The sequence below is a fragment of the Pongo abelii genome, chromosome 6 (assembly GCF_028885655.2).
Source record: "Pongo abelii isolate AG06213 chromosome 6, NHGRI_mPonAbe1-v2.0_pri, whole genome shotgun sequence".
NCBI classification, from domain to species: Eukaryota; Metazoa; Chordata; class Mammalia; order Primates; family Hominidae; genus Pongo; species Pongo abelii.
Genome location: NC_071991.2, coordinates 7,194,470 through 7,213,345, shown reverse-complemented (window position 1 = coordinate 7,213,345; position 18,876 = coordinate 7,194,470). Strand labels below are relative to the sequence as shown.

The window sequence follows — 18,876 nt, the reverse complement described above, 5'->3', positions numbered from 1 at the left end:
AAAACCCATGTAATCATATCAAGATGATCAGTTTAAATTTGAGGCAGAAGTAATCTGAGCCCTTATTTTCCTAGGAAAATAGAAAGAAGAGAAAATATAGAAATCTATAGAAAATATAGAAACCATGTAATCAGTCTATACTGAAAGGTGATACAGAATATTATAAAATGTTTAGTTTCTTCAAATAGTTTTAGTTTTTACAATAATATACTGGTAATTAATGTTTATATATTTATGTGTATATATACACACAACATATATAATGTATATAAACACATACAAACACACTCATGTATATGCAATTTAAAAAACTATAAAAACTGTACACAGAGGCCGGGCGCTGTGGCTCACGCCTGATAAACCCGTAAGTTGAAAATACTGTATGTCAAAAATGCCTTTGTGATAACCTAACCTACTGAATGTCCTATCTCAGCCTTGCCTCAGAATACTTACATTAGTCTATAGGCAAAATAACACAATACCTATTTTATAATAAAATATTGAATATCTTCTGTAATTGATTGAATACTATACTGAAAAACAATGGTTACGTAGGTACTTGAAGTATGGTATCTACAGCAAAAATAACCTTTGCAACAAGGTAAAGTAGTAGAAAAATACTTTTTTTTTTTTTTGAGACACAGTCTCGCTCTGTCACCCAGGCTGGAGTGCAGTGGCACAATCTCGGCTCACTGCAAGCTCCGTCTCCCAGGTTCAAGTGATCCTTCTGCCTCAGCTCCCATGTAGCTGGGATTACAGGCGTAGGCCACCACGCCTGGCTATTTTTTGTATTTTAGTAGAGACGGGGTTTTGTCATGTTGGCCAGGCTGGTCTCGAACTCCTGGCCTCAGGCAATCTACCCACCTCCGCCTCCCAAAGTGCTGGAATTACAGGTATGAGCCACTGCACCCGGCCAGAAGAGTCTTCAGTTGAAACATGTTAAGCTGGGGGCCATCTGCAATAGACTTCTGTAAATGCCCAAAATTAGATAATGTTAAAGCCATGTTTCTCAAAGTCCCGAGTTCCATGTAAACTGCCTATTAGCAGAAAAAAAGTTATCGATTAAAAGTCAAAGGCATAAAGAACAAACTAATACAAAAAAATGTTAAATACCTTTGCTGGGTCACAAGGCCGCCGGCTGATAAAGAAAAACTGTCTGTCTGTTGAACTCCTTCCAACTCCATGCGTGCATTGTGAAATGAAACCTGAGATGCTATTCAACATTAATATGGTAAGGGCAGGATTCCAGAGTGAAAGGGATTAGAAATACGATCACATGGCACATTCTTCTTTTTTTTTTGAGATGGAGTTTCACTCTTATGGCCCAGGCTGGAGTGCAATGGCATGATCTTGGCTCGCTGCAACCTCTGCCTCCCAGGTTGAAGCGATTCTCCTGCCTCAGCCTCCAGAGTAGCTGGGATTACAGGCATGCGCCACCACATCTGGCTAATTTTTTTGTATTTTTAGTAGAGATGGAGTTTCACTACATTGGTCAGGCTGGTTTCGAACCCCTGACCTTGTGATCCACCCGCATCGGCCTCCCAAAGTACTGGGATTACAGGTGTGAGCCACCGCGCCTGGCCAACATGACACATTCTTAAAATGAAATGAAAACAAAACACCAGGTGACATGCTGATAAGGATCACTATTGCAGTTCATGGGTATCTGTGCTCCAAATCTTGATGAGTCATCAAAGAACCAGACCTTCTGGAACGCTCTAAAGCTCCTACAGTCAACCAATGCACCACAGGTGATGCAGTGGGTCCAAAACTGATGTGTTGCAGCTCTCCTTATCCTTCCTGATACATTCTCAGCCTCCATAAGAGGAGTGGGTCTCGCTTCAAATGCATTCTCAGAACCTCCGTGCTGCCGCCCCTGGTTTGTCAATGAAGTCTAACCACTTGTACTCAGGACTTTGCCCACATTCCCTCCCCTTTCAAAATCTCCCGGGTAGGAAGCTTATATCTCATGTCTTGGTAAAGCGCTTGCTTCACATGAGACCCACCCCAGGGATACCAGCATTTCCAGAAGAACACCACCTTCACATAAAGACATAAAGCTCCATGTTTACAATTTCAGGCATAAGCCAAAAGCAAGTAGAGGAAGAATAAGAAATATAGATCTAAAAGCAAAAAACAAACAAAAAGAAATATAGATCTTAGGCTGGGTGCGGTGGCTCATGCCTATAATCCCAGAGCCTTGGGAGGCCAAGGTGGGTGGATCACCTGAGGTCAGGAGTTCAAGACCAGCCTGGGCAACATGGTGAAACCCCATCTCCACTAAAAATACAAAAAATCAGCCGGGCATGGTGGTGAACACCTGTAGTCCCAGCTTCTCGGGAGGCTGAGGCAGGATAATGGCGGGAACCCAGGAGGCGGAGCTTGCACTGAGCCAGGATCGTGCCACTGCACTGCAGCCTGGGCGATACAGCGAGACTCCATCTCAAAAAAAAAAAAAAAAAAATATATATATATATATAGAGAGAGAGAGAGAGAGAGAGAGAGACAGAGACAGAGAGAGAGAATGAGATTTACAGGACCGATCCTATTTATGGAAGTGTCTATTTTCTTATACTAAAACTAATGACACTGAACTGCCTTCATCAGATGCCAGAAAAGTCAAAATCATTTAAAATGATAAAATAATTTAAAAGTTGGTCTAACTAAACAGAGCCTTAAAGAAGACTAACTCAATAGAAAACCACCTGACATATACCAGTTACTCAGAACATGGTTTGAATTAAGTAACTGAGTCCTTTGTATAAATCATCTTTCTTAGCATGGCTCACAGTTTTATAAAGGACATAAAAGACTATTATCCCTAGCCAGGCATGGTGGCTCATGCCTATAATCCCAGCACTTTGGGACGCCAAGGTGGGCGGATCCTCTGAGGTCAGGAGTTCAAGACCAGCGTGGCCAACATGGAGGAAACCCCGTCTCTACTAAAAATATAAAATTAGCCGGGTGTGGTGGCGCATGCCTGTAATCCCAGCTAGTCAGGAGCCTGAGGCAGGAGAATTGCTTGAACTCAGGAGGCAGAGGTTGCAGTGAGCCAAGATGGCACCATTGCACTCCAGCCTGGGCAACAGAGTGAGACTCCGTCTCTTAAAAAAAAAAAAAAAAAAAAAAAAGACATGAAACTATTAGCCCTAAAATCACTATCTTTAAAAAAAAAATAAAACTCTCAAGATAAAATGTTCAATTGTAGTTCTCTTGCCAGCAATCTACTTATTAGAAAAGATTATGCAGAGCATCTGAACAGCTCAAACCATACTCTTCACACACGGAGTCACTAGGGGGCAGCTGAACAAAAGGAATGAGGCTTTGCAACTAAAACAAACAAAAAAATTTACAGTTAATTCCTAATAAAGACAGAGTGGACTTATTTGTTTTCTTTCCTAGTCAAGCTATCCACATTATGAGCACAAAAAAATTAAAAAATTCTTTTTTTTGTTTTGTTTTTTGAGACAGGGTCTCCCTCTATTGCCCAGGCTGGAGTGCAATGGCTCAATCATACCTCACTGCAGCGTCAAACTTGTCGGTTCAAGCAATCCTCCTGCCTCAGCCTGCCGAGTGAGCAGCTGGGACTACATTAACATTCATTAACATCAATATTATGTATATATACAAATATAAATATTACACCCTAATATGCAGTAGTACGTATGATACATATGTGACATATGTATTTCAATTACACAAGCACATATATACAGTTTGCATGTACACACACACACACACACACACACACACTTATGCCTCAGTCTTCTTGGTCCAAAAGTCAGGATTTTACTTAACAGGGAAAAACTACATACCTTCCCACTAAGATCAAAAACAAGGTAGTAATAAAATGCTCATTATCTACACTTAGAGAAGAGAAAACAATTAGAAGACTATAACTAAGAAAAAGTAAAAGTGCTCAGGCACGGTGGCTCATGCCTGTAATCCCAACACTTTGGGAGGCCGAGGCGGGCAGATCACCTGAGGTCAGGAGTTCAAGACCAGCCTGGTCAACATGGTGAAACCCCATCTCTACTAAAAATAAAAAAAAAAAAAATTAGTTGTATTATTAAGATCAACTTACCCTACCTAGGGTAAGGTCAGTTACCCTAAGTTACTTTATAAATATGCAATCCCAATAAAAATATCAAAAAGCTTTTTCCTGGAACTAGATAAGCTGACACTACAGTTCATATGTAGTGGAAGAAAATCAAAAACAGCTCAGGGAAAAACACCATTTGGACATGGATAAAACTGGATCCAGGCCAGGTGCGGTGGCTCATGCCTGTAATCCCAGCACTCTGGAAAGCTGAGGCAGAAGGATTGCTTGAGGCCAGGAGTTTGAGACAAGCCTTGGCAACATAGCAAGACCCTATCTCTACAAAGAAAAAAATATATATATTAGAAAAAATATATAGAGAGAGACATGAGGACTTCTGCCCTCAGTTGTGATAAACTAACAGGTACCGGATATAACCTCCAACCTGAAATGGCACATAACAAAGAACAGCAACAACAACAAAATCAAAAACAGAAAGAAAAATAAAACGGAGAACATATATGAAGCAATGGTTTCTTTGTTGTTTTTGTTTTTGTTTTTGTTTTGAGACAAAGTCTCGCTCTTGTCTTCTAGGCTGGAGTGCAATGGCACAATCTCGGCTCACTGCAACCTCCGTCTCCCAGGTTCCAGCGATTCTCCTGCCTCAGCCTCCTGAGTAGCTGGGATTACAGGCATGCACCAGCACGCCCAGCTAAGTTTTGTATTTTTAGTAGAGACGGGGTTTCACTGTTGGTCAGGCTGGTCTCGAACTCCTGACCTTGTGATCCGCCCGCCTCAGCCTCCCAAAGTGCTGTGATTACAGGTATGAGCCACGACGCCCGGGCTGAAGCAATAGTTTTCAAGGCACTGATTATCAGGCAGTAGACTTATCTATGAGTGACGGGAAATAAACAAGGTGAACCAATCAACTTCTGCCTTGAGCGTTTCCAGGCCACAGAGCAGGGAAGAAGAACAGAGGCAGATGTGAGGAGAAAGGGCTGCGAGACGGGAAAATGGGCAGGAAATTACAACCCGTAAGGAAGAAAAGAATCAGTCCATCAAAACTGGCCCAGAATTGACACAGAGTTTACAACCCGCACAGAGCACTGAGAGAGTTCATCATTCTATTCCACATGTTCAAAAAAATTCAGACAGGTAAGATGTAAAAAAGACCCACGCTAACCTTCTACAGATAGAAACTACAATATCTGAGATGAAAATTATACTGGACAAGATTAACAGCATCGTGGAAAAAAGAGATTAGTGAATATAAAGACAGCAACAGAAGTTACATAAAATGAAACAGAGAAAAAAGAATTAAAAGCAAATAAAGAGCAACAGTGTGTTGTGGGAAAATTTCACGTGGCCTAATATACAGGCAACAAGAATCAATGGACAGGAGGTGGTGGGTATTTGAAGAAATAATGATAAAAATGTTCCCAAAGTGATGACACCATAAACCCAAGATCCAAGAAGTTCAATGATCCCCAAAATAGAAAAAAAAATGATACCATGACATATTGCAATCAAATTGCCCAAAACTAGTGATAAAAAGTTTACAACAATAAGTGGGGAAAGACAAAAAGACATGTTATATATAGGGGAACAAAGATGAGTATGAGATCAGATTTCTCTTAGAAAAAAATGTAAGCAGGAAGACGATAGAGAAACATATTTAAAGCACTGTGGAGAAAAATATAGCAAAGACACCTTTAAAAGCAAAGACACAATGAAGACATTTGCAGACATACAATAATTCACCATCAACTAGAAGAAATGTTAAAGAAAGTCCTTCAGGCAGAAGTAAAATGACCGCAAATAAAAATTTAGATTTACACAAAGGAATGAAGAGTACCAGACATGGTAACTGTGTATTTTCTCTCATTACTGAAATCTCTTTAAAAGATAACCGGGCTGGGTATGGTGGCTCACACCTGTAATCCCAGCACTTTGGGAGGCTGAGACAGATGGGTCACCTGAGATCAGAAGTTCAAGACCAGCCTGGCCAACATGGCGAAATCTCGTCTCTACTAAAAATACAAAAATTAGCCAGGCGTGGTGGTGGGTGTCTGTAATCCCAGCTACCCAGGAGGTTGAGGCAGGAGAATCACTTGAACCCAGGAGGCAGAGGTTGCAGCGAGCCCAGATCGCACCCCTGCACTCCAGCCTGCGGGACAGAGTGAGACTCTGTCTCAAAATAAATAAATAAATAAATAAATAAATAAATAAATAAATAATAACTGTTTAATTAACAACAACGTAATAGATTGTGTGTGGCACTGATACCACCTGTAAAAATAAAATGAACAACGTTGTAAAGACCAAGAGGAGAGAAATGGAAATATCCTATGTAAACTTCTCTTACTCTAAGAAAAATGGTATATTACTTAAGAATAAACTTGATAATTAAAGTTGCATACTATAAATTCTAACTCACTAATATAACAAAACAGTGTGATAGCTAAAAACTCAACAAAAGATATAAAGTAGAATCATAAAAAATTCTCAATTAATCAAAAGGAAGGAAGACAAACAAACACATTTTAAAAAGAAACAAAGAAGATGAGACTAAAAGAAAGCAAAGACAACGGACTATAACCTAACTAGTTTTATCAATAATCACATTACATGTAAACAGTCTATACATCCCCAATTATGAGACAGAAATAGACTGATGAAAACAAGCAAGATCCAAATCTTGCTGCCTACAAGAAATAATACTTTAGATATAAAGATGCAAATAGGTTAAAAGTAAAAGGATGGAATAAGATATACCATGCATGCATTACTCAAAAGAATGCTACATAAATAACAAAGCATATTTCATAGCCTGGAATATTAGCAGGGATTAGGAAGGCCATTTTGCAAAGTGGTTAATTAATCAACAGGACGTAATAACCTTGAACATTTATGCATCTAATATAACACATAAAGCAAAAAGTGGTAAAATTGCAAAGAGAAACAGAACCACAACTGCAGCAGTAGATTTCAATCCCCTCTGCCCGACAATTGATACAAGTAGGCACACAATCAACAAGGATATAATACACCTGAATAACACAACCAACCAACTTGATCTCATTAACATTTATCAAACACTCCACCCAATCAGAGCAGAACAAGCCATCTTCTCAAGCATGCGCAGAATTTTCCCAAGACAGATCCTATTCTGAGCCATAAATTTAAGAGGTTCCATGTAGTATTCCAGACAAAAATTCACAGTCTAAATCTAATGAAGAAAGATCAGGGAAACCTAAATTTAAAGACTTCTATAAAATCATTGGCCTGTATTCTTCAAATATTATAATGGCACTGAGGAACAAATCTGTATTAAACAGACTTAAAAAGCATGAAAACTAAAGGAAATTGACAGTCCTAGACTGAATCTTCTACCAAAAACTAAAAATTGCTATAAAGGAAATTATTGGGAAATTGGCAAAACTGGAAAATTAACTATAGTTTAGATAAAAGTATTAAATCAATGATAAATTTCCTGAATTTAATTACTGTGCTATGGATATTTAATAGAATGTTCTCGATTTTATGAGATATAATCTAAAACTTTACAGGGTAAAGAGGCATGACATATCATACCCACTCTCAAATAGTTCAGAAAATATATATATAAATATATATACACACATATATGTATATATGCATATAAATGATTAATGTGGGAAAATGTTAAGAATGAAGTATCTGAACAAAAGGAAGTATCTGGGATTTCTTTGTAAAATCTTGCAATTTTTCTGAAAATTTGAAATGATTTCAAAATAAAATGCTGAATAGAAAATAATGCTATCAAATATATATTATATGTATATATTTGCTATCAAATATATCAAATATATTTCAAAAGGACTCAGAAACCAACTTAAAGGGATTCCATCTGGCCAAAGATGGAGCCACTTAATTTTCAAAAAGAATCACAACTTCGATGTACTGAAGTATTTACTATCTGTTTAAACCCATGAGCTCATAATGGTAACAAAACAAAAAAACCTTCCTGCTTAGAAGCCTCCTCAATATTTTAGAAACTGTCTTTCCTGCATGAATTACATAACCAAATAGAGAATAGAAATTTATCTTTAGAAAAGTATTCTAGGCCAGCTATGGTGGCTCATGTCTATAATCCCAACACTGGCAGGTCAAAGAAGAGGATCACTCGAGCCCAGGAGTTCAAGACCAGCCTGGGCAACACAGCGAAACCTGTCTCTACTAAAAATTAAAAAATTCACTGGGCATTGTGGCACATGACTGTACTCCCAGCTACTTGGGTGGCTGAAGTGGGAGGATCACTTGAGCACAGGAGTTTGAGGCTGCAGTGAGCCATAAATGGCCAGCCTGGGCGACAGAGTGAGACTCTGTCTCCAAAAAAAGAAAAGAAAAGAAAGGTATTTTCACTAGTAAATAAAGAAGAAATGGTAGAATTAGCAGATCGCCATTTTGCCTCCCCTAATGAACTAGTAAATCACAGCAATAATCAACAGTCAATAGTTCTTAACTTCACAGAAACAAAGAAGGTAACACATGCCTCCAGAAGCAGATAAATGCCACGTATGGTACAGCTGTGTGAAAAGAATTGAACATAAACCTGATTAGACTTCCAGATCAAACTACCAATTTTACAAGGCATACAAGATATTTTTTAAAAATGTGCTAAAGGTGAAACAAGGGTAACACAATCCAAACTGAGGATAACCAACTCAGTTTCTTCAAAACAATGAGCACACAAGAGACATACTATGGGAACTATTAAAAGATTTAACCCAACTGCCACATGGATTAAGAGAGTATTATGGGTTATTCCTAGCCCCTTTCAAAAAGATTCCTTATTGGCCAGGTGTGGTGGCTTACACCTGTAATCCTAGCACTTTGGGAGGCCAAAGTGAAAGGATTGCTTGAGGTCAGGAGTTTGAGACCAGCCTGAGCAATACAGTGAGAATACATCTCTAGGCCGGGAGCAGTGGCTCACGTCTGTAATCCCAGCACTTTGGGAGGCCGAGGCGGGCAGACTGCCTGAGCTCAGGAGTTCAAGACCAGCCTGGGTGACCTGGTGAAACCCAGTCTCTACTAAAATACAAAAAAAATTAGCTGGGTGTGGCAGCATGCGCCTGTAGTCCCAGCTACGCGGGAGGCTGAGGCAGGAGGATCTTGTGAGCCCAGGAGATTGAGGCTGCAGTGAGTTGTGATCATGTCTCTACACTCCAGCGTGGGTGACAGAGCAAGACCCTATCTCAAAAAAAGAAAGAAACAAACAAAACAAAACAGAACAAAACAGACTTCATCATTTAAAGACAAACAGAAATACTTACAGACGAATGTTTTTAAAAGCCAAGAAAAGAGAGACTCCATGGAGAAAATATCAGTATGGAAGTAACAGATGTCAAAGGCAGACAAATGGTCCTGGGAGGCAGGGGCTAGGAAATGCCCGCTGGATTTGACTGCAATTAAATCACTGGTAATCTTTACTGACTGACTCAGCAACGTGAAAAGGACAAAACTAAAACACTGAGAACTGAAATGAGAAACAGAAATGAGGAAATCTTCACAAGAGAGTAACTGTTTATATTGTTTGCTGTGCAACCCAAACAGAAAGATGAACAAATATTTGAAGGATGATCATGTCATTCATTCCCCCCATGATCCAGGACTCAAGAGTAAAACAGAATTCTGTCCACTTGGATCACAATATCTCCATCCCTGGAAAAATTACATGCACCAAGTTCTCCTTGGGCAGCAGGCCCTCTGCTTACATAAGCACCAACAATAAGCCATAAGTTACAGTAATTTGATGGTTGTTATTAGGAAAGCTATCCGCAATTATATCAACCGGAATGAAGAAATTTTTCCAAGTCCTAGAAAATCTTTTAAATCCACAAGTAACAAAATTGGTTTCTCCTTATAATCAATGCAAGCGATGTCATGGATGGTGATATGGTTTCGGTTTGTGTCGCCGCCCAAATCTCATGTTCAATTGTAATCCCCAATGTTGGAGGTGGGGCCTGGTGGGAGGTGATTGCATCATGGGGGCAATTTCCCTTTTGGTGCTGTTCTCCTGACACTCAGTGACTTATCACAAGATGTGGTTGTTTAAAAGTGTGTAGCGCCTCCCCCTCCCTCTTCCTCCTGCTCTGGTGATGGAAGATGTACCCACTTTCCCTTCACCTTCCACTATGACTGTAAGTTTCCTGAGGCCTCCCCAGCCATGCTTCCTATGATAGAGCCTGCAGGCGTGAGCCAATTAAACCTCTTTTCTGTATAAATTACCCAGTCTTGGTTATTTCTCTCTAGCAGTGTGAGAATGCACTAATACAGATGGCATTTTCCTTTTGTGATGACTGCCAAGAATATCAGTCCTGGGTGCAGCTCAATTTCAACAGCCTTAAAATATACTACCCACACATACAAGCTTCACAAAGCATTTTTGGTGCTGATCTGCCACAGTAACTATATTTTACAGGACAATGTCTATTTCCACATTCCCATTTAAAAGTATGAATCCTGGCTGGGCACGGTGGCTCATGCCTGTAATCCCAGCACGTTGGGAGGCTGAGGCGGGAGGATCACCTGAGGTCAGGAGTTTGAGACCAGCCTGGCCAACATGGTGAAATACTGTCTCTTCTAAAAATACAAAAAATTAGTTGGGCACGGTGGCACATGCCTGTAATCCCAGCTACTCGGGAGGCTGAGGCAGGAGAATCGCTTGAACCCAGGAGGTGGAGGTTGCAGTGAAGTGAGATCATGCCACTGCACTGCAGCCTGGGCAACAGAGCAAGACTCCATCTCAAAAAAAAAGAAAAAAAAAGTATGAATCCTTACAAACCTCTCAAAATGCATCATAAAATAAAGTGGAGGAACATACGCACAAGCAGGAAAACTCACCTGCAATGTATTCATTTTCTGCTGCTCTTGGAAACGTGCAGAGACGGTGGCTGGTAGACCTAGAGGGCCAGAAGCAGGTCATTGAAGTCATGAGTGCTCTGGCCTGCAAATGCAGGAATCTCCTGCATAAGAACCACAAAAGAAAGCTCAATAGGCTAACACCCTGTGAACACTCAGCCTGCAAACACTCAGAAGGGCCTAAAAGAGTGATACAGGGTTTAGCCATGTTGGCCAGGCTGGTCTCAAATTCTGGCCTCAAGTGATCCGCCTGCCTTGGCCAACATGGCGAAATCCCATCTCTACTTAAAAATAACAAAAAACTTAGCCAGGCACAGTGTCACATGCCTGTAGTCCCAGCTACTCAGGAGGCTGAGGCACGAGAATCCTTTGAACCTGGGAGGTGGAGGTTGTAGTGAGCCCAGACCACGTTGCTGCACTCCAGACTCGGTGAGAGACACTGTCTCAAAAAAAAAAAAAAAAAAAAAAAAAGTGATAGGGGAAGCATGCACTTGTAACTATGTAACTCTAAGATAATCAGGTAGTAATTAGATGAGTTAGACTCTCATGGGTAACATGACTCCTTTTACAAATAGTCTGCCATCATCAAATACAACCTGCAAAAAGAAAAAAAAAAATTCCCATTATACGGCTCATGTTTTTTGTGGTTTGTTTGTTTGTTGAGACAGGGTCTCAATCTGCCACCCAGGCTGGAGTGCAGTGGTGCATTCACGGCTCACTGCAGCCTCCACCTCCTGGGCTCCATTGATCCTGCCACCTTAGCCTCCTGAGTAGTTGGGACCACAGGTGCATCCCAGCATGCTTGGCTACTTTTGTATTTTTTGTAGCGTCAGGGTCTCCCTATGTTGCCTAGGCTGGTCTCTAACTCCTGGTCTCAAGGGATACTCTTGCTCTAGCCCGGCAAAGTGCTGGGATTACAGGTGTGAGCCACTGCATCCGGCCCGCATTTTCTTATTGTCTCTTTAAACTGCTTAAAATCAAAGAAGCCATAGGAATTGAGTATGTGAGCTCTCAGAAATGAAATGAATGTGTATAAAATATGGTTTTGTTTCTAAATTATCTAACTGAACTTGGTTATTGCTGCACTTAATAATCTTCTATTAAGAAAACTAGGATACGGAAGAAAGAACACTGGCCTGGGAGATAAGACTCCTGAGTTCTACTATGAGCAACTCTACCCACAAAGCCGGTGACCCGGTCAAGTCACCCACCTGCTAAGGCCCAGTCTCTTCCCCTAGCAACTGAGGCAGCAAGAGAGAATCCCTGCAGACTGTTCCCGCATAACTAGGAGTCTCCAGGGCAGATCTAAGGGGGGAATCAGCAGACACTCAAATGAGAGAACAGAGGTGCTGACGGACGTTTAGAGGCGGTCGAAATCTGGAGCACGGAGAGGAGGAAGAAGGGCTGTTAGGGGTTGGGGGGAGTGGAGACGACGTCCGCAGCTGAGGCTGGTGACACCCTCCACGCCCCGGTAAGCCTCCTCCTCTCAGATCTTCCCATGCAGCGCCTGTTCGGTGCAGCCGGACGTTGCCCTCAAACCCAAACACACGTCTCTCTCAAAAGCGATCGGGACCCTCCCTCTGCCCCACACTCTAAGGTCCCCAACACACGGTGACTTCACCCAGGCTCTTCTCGCTCCGGGCCCGAAAACCCAAGACCTACCCTCCTGGGGCTCCGCAGCCTCTGCCCCACGGCTCCCGAGAGGCCGGGGCGGGGCTGCTGTCGCTGGCGCGCGTCTGCTCGCGAGGTCCCCTCTTGTCCACCTCCCCAAGGCTGTTCTGCTCCCGAGGGGCCCGGGCCGGGCCTACGGGGCAAATCCAGGCAGGTGTCCTTCCCGGGACCCAGGTCCGCCTCCCTGGGGCTCACCGTACAGCAGCGGCCTGGGCCAGGGGCCTCCAGGACACACACGGGCCAGGCCCAGGTCCCGCCCCTCTTCGCCTCCGCCGCCACCTCTGCCACCTCCCGCCCGGCCCCTCTGGCCCCAGCGCCGCCGGCTCCGGGGCTCACGCTCGGGGATCCCCGCTCGAGCCTCCACCCCGCCCGCACGAACCCTGGCCCGCACAGCCCCGCGCCCGCCTAGTTGCTGGCCGGGCGGTCAGCGTCCAGCCCCGCAGACTCCGCGATTCTCGTCCACTGGAGGCCAAAGCCTGGGAACTAGAGCAAGCGGTGACCTAAGGACGCACAGGAAGCGAGGGCAGTGCGGCGGCAGCGCGCGTGCGCGAACACGCACACAGGGAGAGGTGCACACGCGCAGGAGTGCACCGGAAGTCCGCCTTCCAGGGCCCACCGTTGGTCCCAGGACAAGGGCCGGACTCTCTTTCCCATGAGCCTACCAGCGCCCCCCAAGTTTACCGGCCGTTTCAAATGTCTCTACCCCGCCTAAAGGTTAAGAAGCTCCGGGCTATATGAGCTTTAGCAGCCCTGATCCCCGGACTGAACTTTGCATTTGTCTTTACTCCCTTTTAGGGTCAAGTCCAGGGCTGCGGGATTGGGTCCTGGAGCCCAAGGCCTCTGGGTTAGAACCGAGTTTCCCACAATGAGAAGGAAAGGAAAGAGTGTATCATGGTCACTGTGCTGAAATGGTAAGAGAAGTTTCACTCAAATACTAGGACAGGATAAATGCCCAGCTATGCTTTCCAAGGAAGAAAAAGAAAATAGAATTTGTGGCCAGGCGCGGTGGCTCACGCCTGTAATCCCAGGACTTTGGGAGGCCAAGGAGGGCGGATCGCGAGGTCAAGAGATAGAGACCATCCTGGCCAACATGGTGAAACCCCGTCTCTACTAAAAATACGAAAATTAGCTGGGCGTGGTGGCGCGTGCCTGTAATCCCAGCTACTCGGGAGGCTGAAGCAAGAGAATCGCTTGAACCTGGGAGGCGAAGGTTGCAGTGAGCCGAGATCACGCCACTGCACTCCAGCCTGGTGACGGAGCGAGACTCTGTAGCTTTTCTAGATCACACAGTGAATGCCTAAAAACTGTAGAGAAATCAGGAAATACACAGATCAAACAAAGAAAAGAGATACCTGTGATCTCACCTTCCCCAGGAGGATTATGTTTAGGGTTAGGTTATTTCGACCAAAAAGAGTCAAAGTCTGTAAAGAGTTTTATTCTCGGCCTCCTATTTGAGTGACCATGGCTGGTGACACTGCCTCAGGGGGTCCTGAGAAGGTGGGCCCAAAGTGGTTGGTTGGGTTACAGCTTGGTTTTATACATCTTAGGGAGACAGCAGTTACAGGCAAAGACATAAATCAATACATGGGAGGTATATGTTGGGTCAGCCTGGAAAGTCTTTCAGGTCACTAGTAGATTCAAAGATTGGCAGTTGGTTCAGAGTTAAGTGTTGGCTGAACAGTTGGAAGACGACATAAAGAAATGGGCCATTGCGGTGGCTCATGCCTGTAATCCCAGCATTTTGGGAGGGTGACCTGGGAGGATCACTTGAGGCCAGGAGTTCAAGGACAGCCTGGGCAACACAGCAAGACCCCCATCTCTACAAAAAAAAAAAAATTATCCAGGTGTGGTGGTGCATGCCTGTAGTCCAAGCTACTCAGGAGGCTGAGATGGGAGGATCACTTGAGCCTGGGAAGTTGAGGCTACAGTGAGCCATGATGGTGCCACTGCACTCCAGGTTGGGCAACAGAGAAGAAGAGAAAGAGAGGAAGGAAGGAAGGGAGGGAAGGAGGGGAAAGAGGGAGGGAAAGAAAAGAAAAGCTTGAATTAAGATAAAGGGGACTGTGGAAACCAAGGTTCTTGTTATGTAGGTGAAGCCTCAGAACGGACTTCAGAGAGAATAGATGATGAATACCTCTTATTGGATCTTAAAAGGTGTCAGACTGTCCAGAAAAGACCTGGACTCTTTTCTGTAAGGGAAGGAGATTCTCTACAGAATGCAAATTTCCCCCAAAGAGATGGCTTCGCAGGACTATTTTAAAGTGTGTCAAAGAAAATATATTATGGGGTAAAATACTATGATCTCCTTCAGGGACTGCTATCTGTCATGTGATGCTATATCAGAGTCTGGATGGAGTTGGGTATCTTACTGATACAAAGAGCCTGTTTTCTCAGTCTTATGATCTGTATTCTAGTGTTAATGTTGGTCAGCTGTGCCTAAACTCTGAAGGGAGGAGAGTATGACAAGGCATATCCGACCCCCTCCTTCCCGTCATGACCTGAATTAGTTTTTCATGTTTATTTTGGATCCTGCTGGCCAACAGGGTAGTCCATTCAGCAGTTGTGGGGGCTTAGAATTTTATTTTTGCTTTACAATTAAAATGCCAATTTTCAAAAATGGGATCATAAGGACAATGATTCATCACAATTTTTTGGTGAAATCTAACAGTGTTCTTGCCCAGTTGTTTCATAAAAACTGGTAAGGAAAAGACTAAAAATAAATTATTCTGAGGCCAGGAACAGTGGCTCATGCCTGTAGTCCCAGCACTTTGGGAGGCCGAGGCGGGCAGATCATGAGGTCAGGAGATTAAGACCATCTTGGCCAACATGGTGAAACCCCGTCTCTACTAAAACACAAAAAATTAGCTGGGTGTGGTGGTGCCCACCTGTAGTCCCAGCTACTTGGGAGGCTGAGGCAGGGGAATCATTTGAACCCAGGAGGCGGAGATTGCAGTGAGCCGAGATCACGCCACTGCACTCCAGCCTGGTGACAGAGCAAGACTCCATCTCCAAATAAATAAATAAATAAATAAATAAATAAATAAATTATTCTGTTAACCTAGAATATTCTCTCCACAAATTCAGAAAATAAAGAAAACAATTTTATTATTGAATAAGCATTAAACCAGACTGTGATGCCCATCACAGGTGATCCATTAATGAGATGCAAAGAGAAATAAAGCCTTTTTTTTTTTTTTTGAGACAGAGTCTCGCTCTGTCGCCCAGGCTGGAGTGCAGTGGTGCAATCTCAGCTCACTGGAACCTCTGTCTCCCCAGTTTAAGTGATTCTCCTGCCTCAGCCTCCCAAGTAACTGGGAGTACAGGAACATGCCACCACGCCTGGCTAATTTTTTGTATTTTTAGTAGAGACGGGGTTTCGTCATGTTAGCTAGGATGGTCTCGACATCCTGACCTCGTAATGTGCCTGCCTAGGCCTTCCAAAGCGCTGGGATTATAGATATGAGCCATGGCACCCAGCCAAAGCCTCCTTTTCATATAGCCTGGCAGATACAATCCATTGCATACATGCTCTCAAGATAAACAGTAACTTATCCTCATGTAAAAGGGCTTGCTACGCTTTTTTTTTTTTTTTTTTTTTTGAGACAGCGTCTCATTCTGTCATCCAGGCTAGAGCGTAGTGGTGTGATCTTGGCTCACTGTAACCTCCACCTCCTGGGTTCAAGTGATTCTCGTGCCTAAGCCTCCGTAGTAGCTGGAATTACAGACATGTGCCATCATGCCCAGCTAATATTTGTATTTTAGTAGAGACAGAGTTTCGCCATATTGGCCAGGCTGGACTCAAACTCCTTCTTTTGATTTCTGTGTGGCTTCAAGTGATCTGCCCGTCTTGGCCTCCCCCAGAGTGCTGGGATTACAGGTGTGAGCCACCGCGCCTGGCCTGCTATGCATTCTTAAACACTCATCCTAAATTCACCTGGAAATCAAGGTGGCCACCCATGCTAGTTAATTACCTGTATCCGATGAAAAAACAAAACTTCTCATATCTCCTTGACAAGCAGGTAGTAACAGCTCAAGGTGCCTAGGCTAAACTCCCTAGGCAACAGAAAGATAGGGACACTATCTTCCTCGAGGTTTACATTTCAAAGACAAGACTCTCAGGCTCTTAAGAAAAAAATTCCTGGGTTGTGGCCCAGCACGGTGGCTCACACTGGTAATCCCAGCACTTTGGGAGCCCGAGGCAGGTGGATCACCTGAGGTCAGGAGTTCAAGACCAGCCAGACCAACAAAGTGAAATCCCATCTCTACTAAAAATACAAAAATTAGCCAGGCGTGGTGGCAAGTGCCTGTAGTCTCAGCTACTCAGGAGGTTGAGACCAGAGAATTGCTTGAACCCAGGAAGAGGAGGTTGCAGTGAGCCGAGATCGTACCACTGCACTCTAGCCTGGGTGACAGAGCGAGATTCTGTCTCAAAAAAATAAATAAATAAATAAATAAATAATTCCTGGGTTGTAATGTTGGCAAGAAGTTCATTTACCTTTTTAAAAGATTTAGATACATATCAAAGGCACAAAAGAAGTTACTTATATTACAATGTCTATCAAGGAAATACTCTTTAAAAAGGAGAGGAGAAAAGGTTAATTTACCTTTTGGCAAATAAGACAAACTTAATCTTTTTTTTTTTTTTAGAAAATCCGTACAGTGAGGGCTGGGCACAGTGGCTCACATCATCTGTAGTCCCAGCACTTTGGGAGGCCAAGGCAGGCAGACTGCTTCAGGCCAGGAGTTCAAGACCAACCTGGGCAACATGGGAAAACCCTATCTCTACTACAAATACAAAAATTAGCTGGGCGCAGTGGTGCGCGCCTATTGTCCCAGCTACTCTGGAGGCTGAGACATGAGAACCGCTTGAACATGGGAGGCAGAGGTTGCAGTGAGCCGAGATTGAGCCATTACAATCCAGTCTGGGCAACAACAGCAAAACTCAGTCTCAAAAAATAAAAAAAAATAAAAAACAAAAACAAAGAGCCTGTTTTCCATCTCCCTGCCACAGAGCTGTCTGCAGTAATTTCATTCGCTTTTCTCCTCGGTTTACTGGGTTTCTGGGTTCCAGAAGGGGAAGTTCTCTTCAAGGTACAGAAACCACAACTCCGCAGAGAACCACAGAGATGGCAGCGTGACCAGACCCCGGTCAGGTGTGGCGAGGCTGCTAGGCTGAGACTTGGGCTGAACTTCTGCTGCAGGTTGACTTATTCCCATCAGCACCAAAGCCGCTGGAGGGGATCACCCAACAGCAAAGGAGGTGGGGGCGCAGCTTGGAGGCTGTTTCAGAAGGTCCCACTGAGCCAAGGACTCAAGGCCTGGCCACGGCCCTCCCAAGTGAGGCCCAGATCATATTTCACCATGCTCAGAAAACCTTGTCTGCTCATTTCATTCCATAGTGACTTTGCTTTCTTTAGGATCTCTCTTGCATTGTCCAACCCAGAGAGTTCCAAATCTGAATGGATTCCAGTGACAGAGTTAAATCAGGCCCCATCACAGCTTTTGAATTACAATCAATAGGGCTGGGTCCCAGCATCTATATCTTAATGTTCCTCCATGTGATCCTCATGCTGAAAGGCTGGTATTTGCAAATCCCTTTTTTGGGGGAGTGAAGGGTTTTTTTTAGAGATGGGCCTCACTCTGAGGCCCAGCCTGGAATGCAGTGGTGGGATCACAGCTCACTGCAGCCTCGAACTCCTGGCCACAAGAAATCCTGCCACCTTGGCCAACCAAAGTGTTGGGATTACAGGAGTGACCACTGTGTCCAGCCAGGAAAGCCCTTCTGTTTCACTTGAATGGTGTTTCTGCAGCACACCTACAGCCATTGCTGTATTAAACTGCATCACTGTGGGAAAAGAAAAGGCGAGAGGTGACTGTTCTGCTTTTTTCTGAACATATCAGACCAAACCTGGGCTGTTTAGCTTTTTTTTTTTTTTTTTTTTTTTTTTGAGATGGTGTCTCGCTCTGTCACCCAGGCTGGAGTGCAGTGGCGCAATCTTGGCTCAATGCAACCTTTGCCTTCTAGGTTCTAGTGATTCTCCTGCCTCAGCCTCCCAAGTAGCTGGGATTACAGATGTGCACCCCCACAACCAGCTAATTTTTTCTGTATTTTTAGTAGAGATGGATTTCAACATGTTGGCCAGGCTGGTCTCGAACTTCTGACCTCTGGTGATCTGTCTGCCTCGGCTTCTTAAAGTGGTAGGATTACAGGCATGAGCCACCGCACCTGGTTTGCCCATTTTTTGACAATGTATCAACATCAT

General features: G+C 43.7%; 1 pseudogene; it reads right to left on the bottom strand.

Moving 5' to 3' along the window:
- The window catches only part of LOC103891060 (mismatch repair endonuclease PMS2-like), a 31,112-nt pseudogene extending 20,066 nt beyond the window's left edge, over positions 1-11,046 (bottom strand).
- Between the last annotated feature and the right edge of the window lie 7,830 nt (positions 11,047-18,876).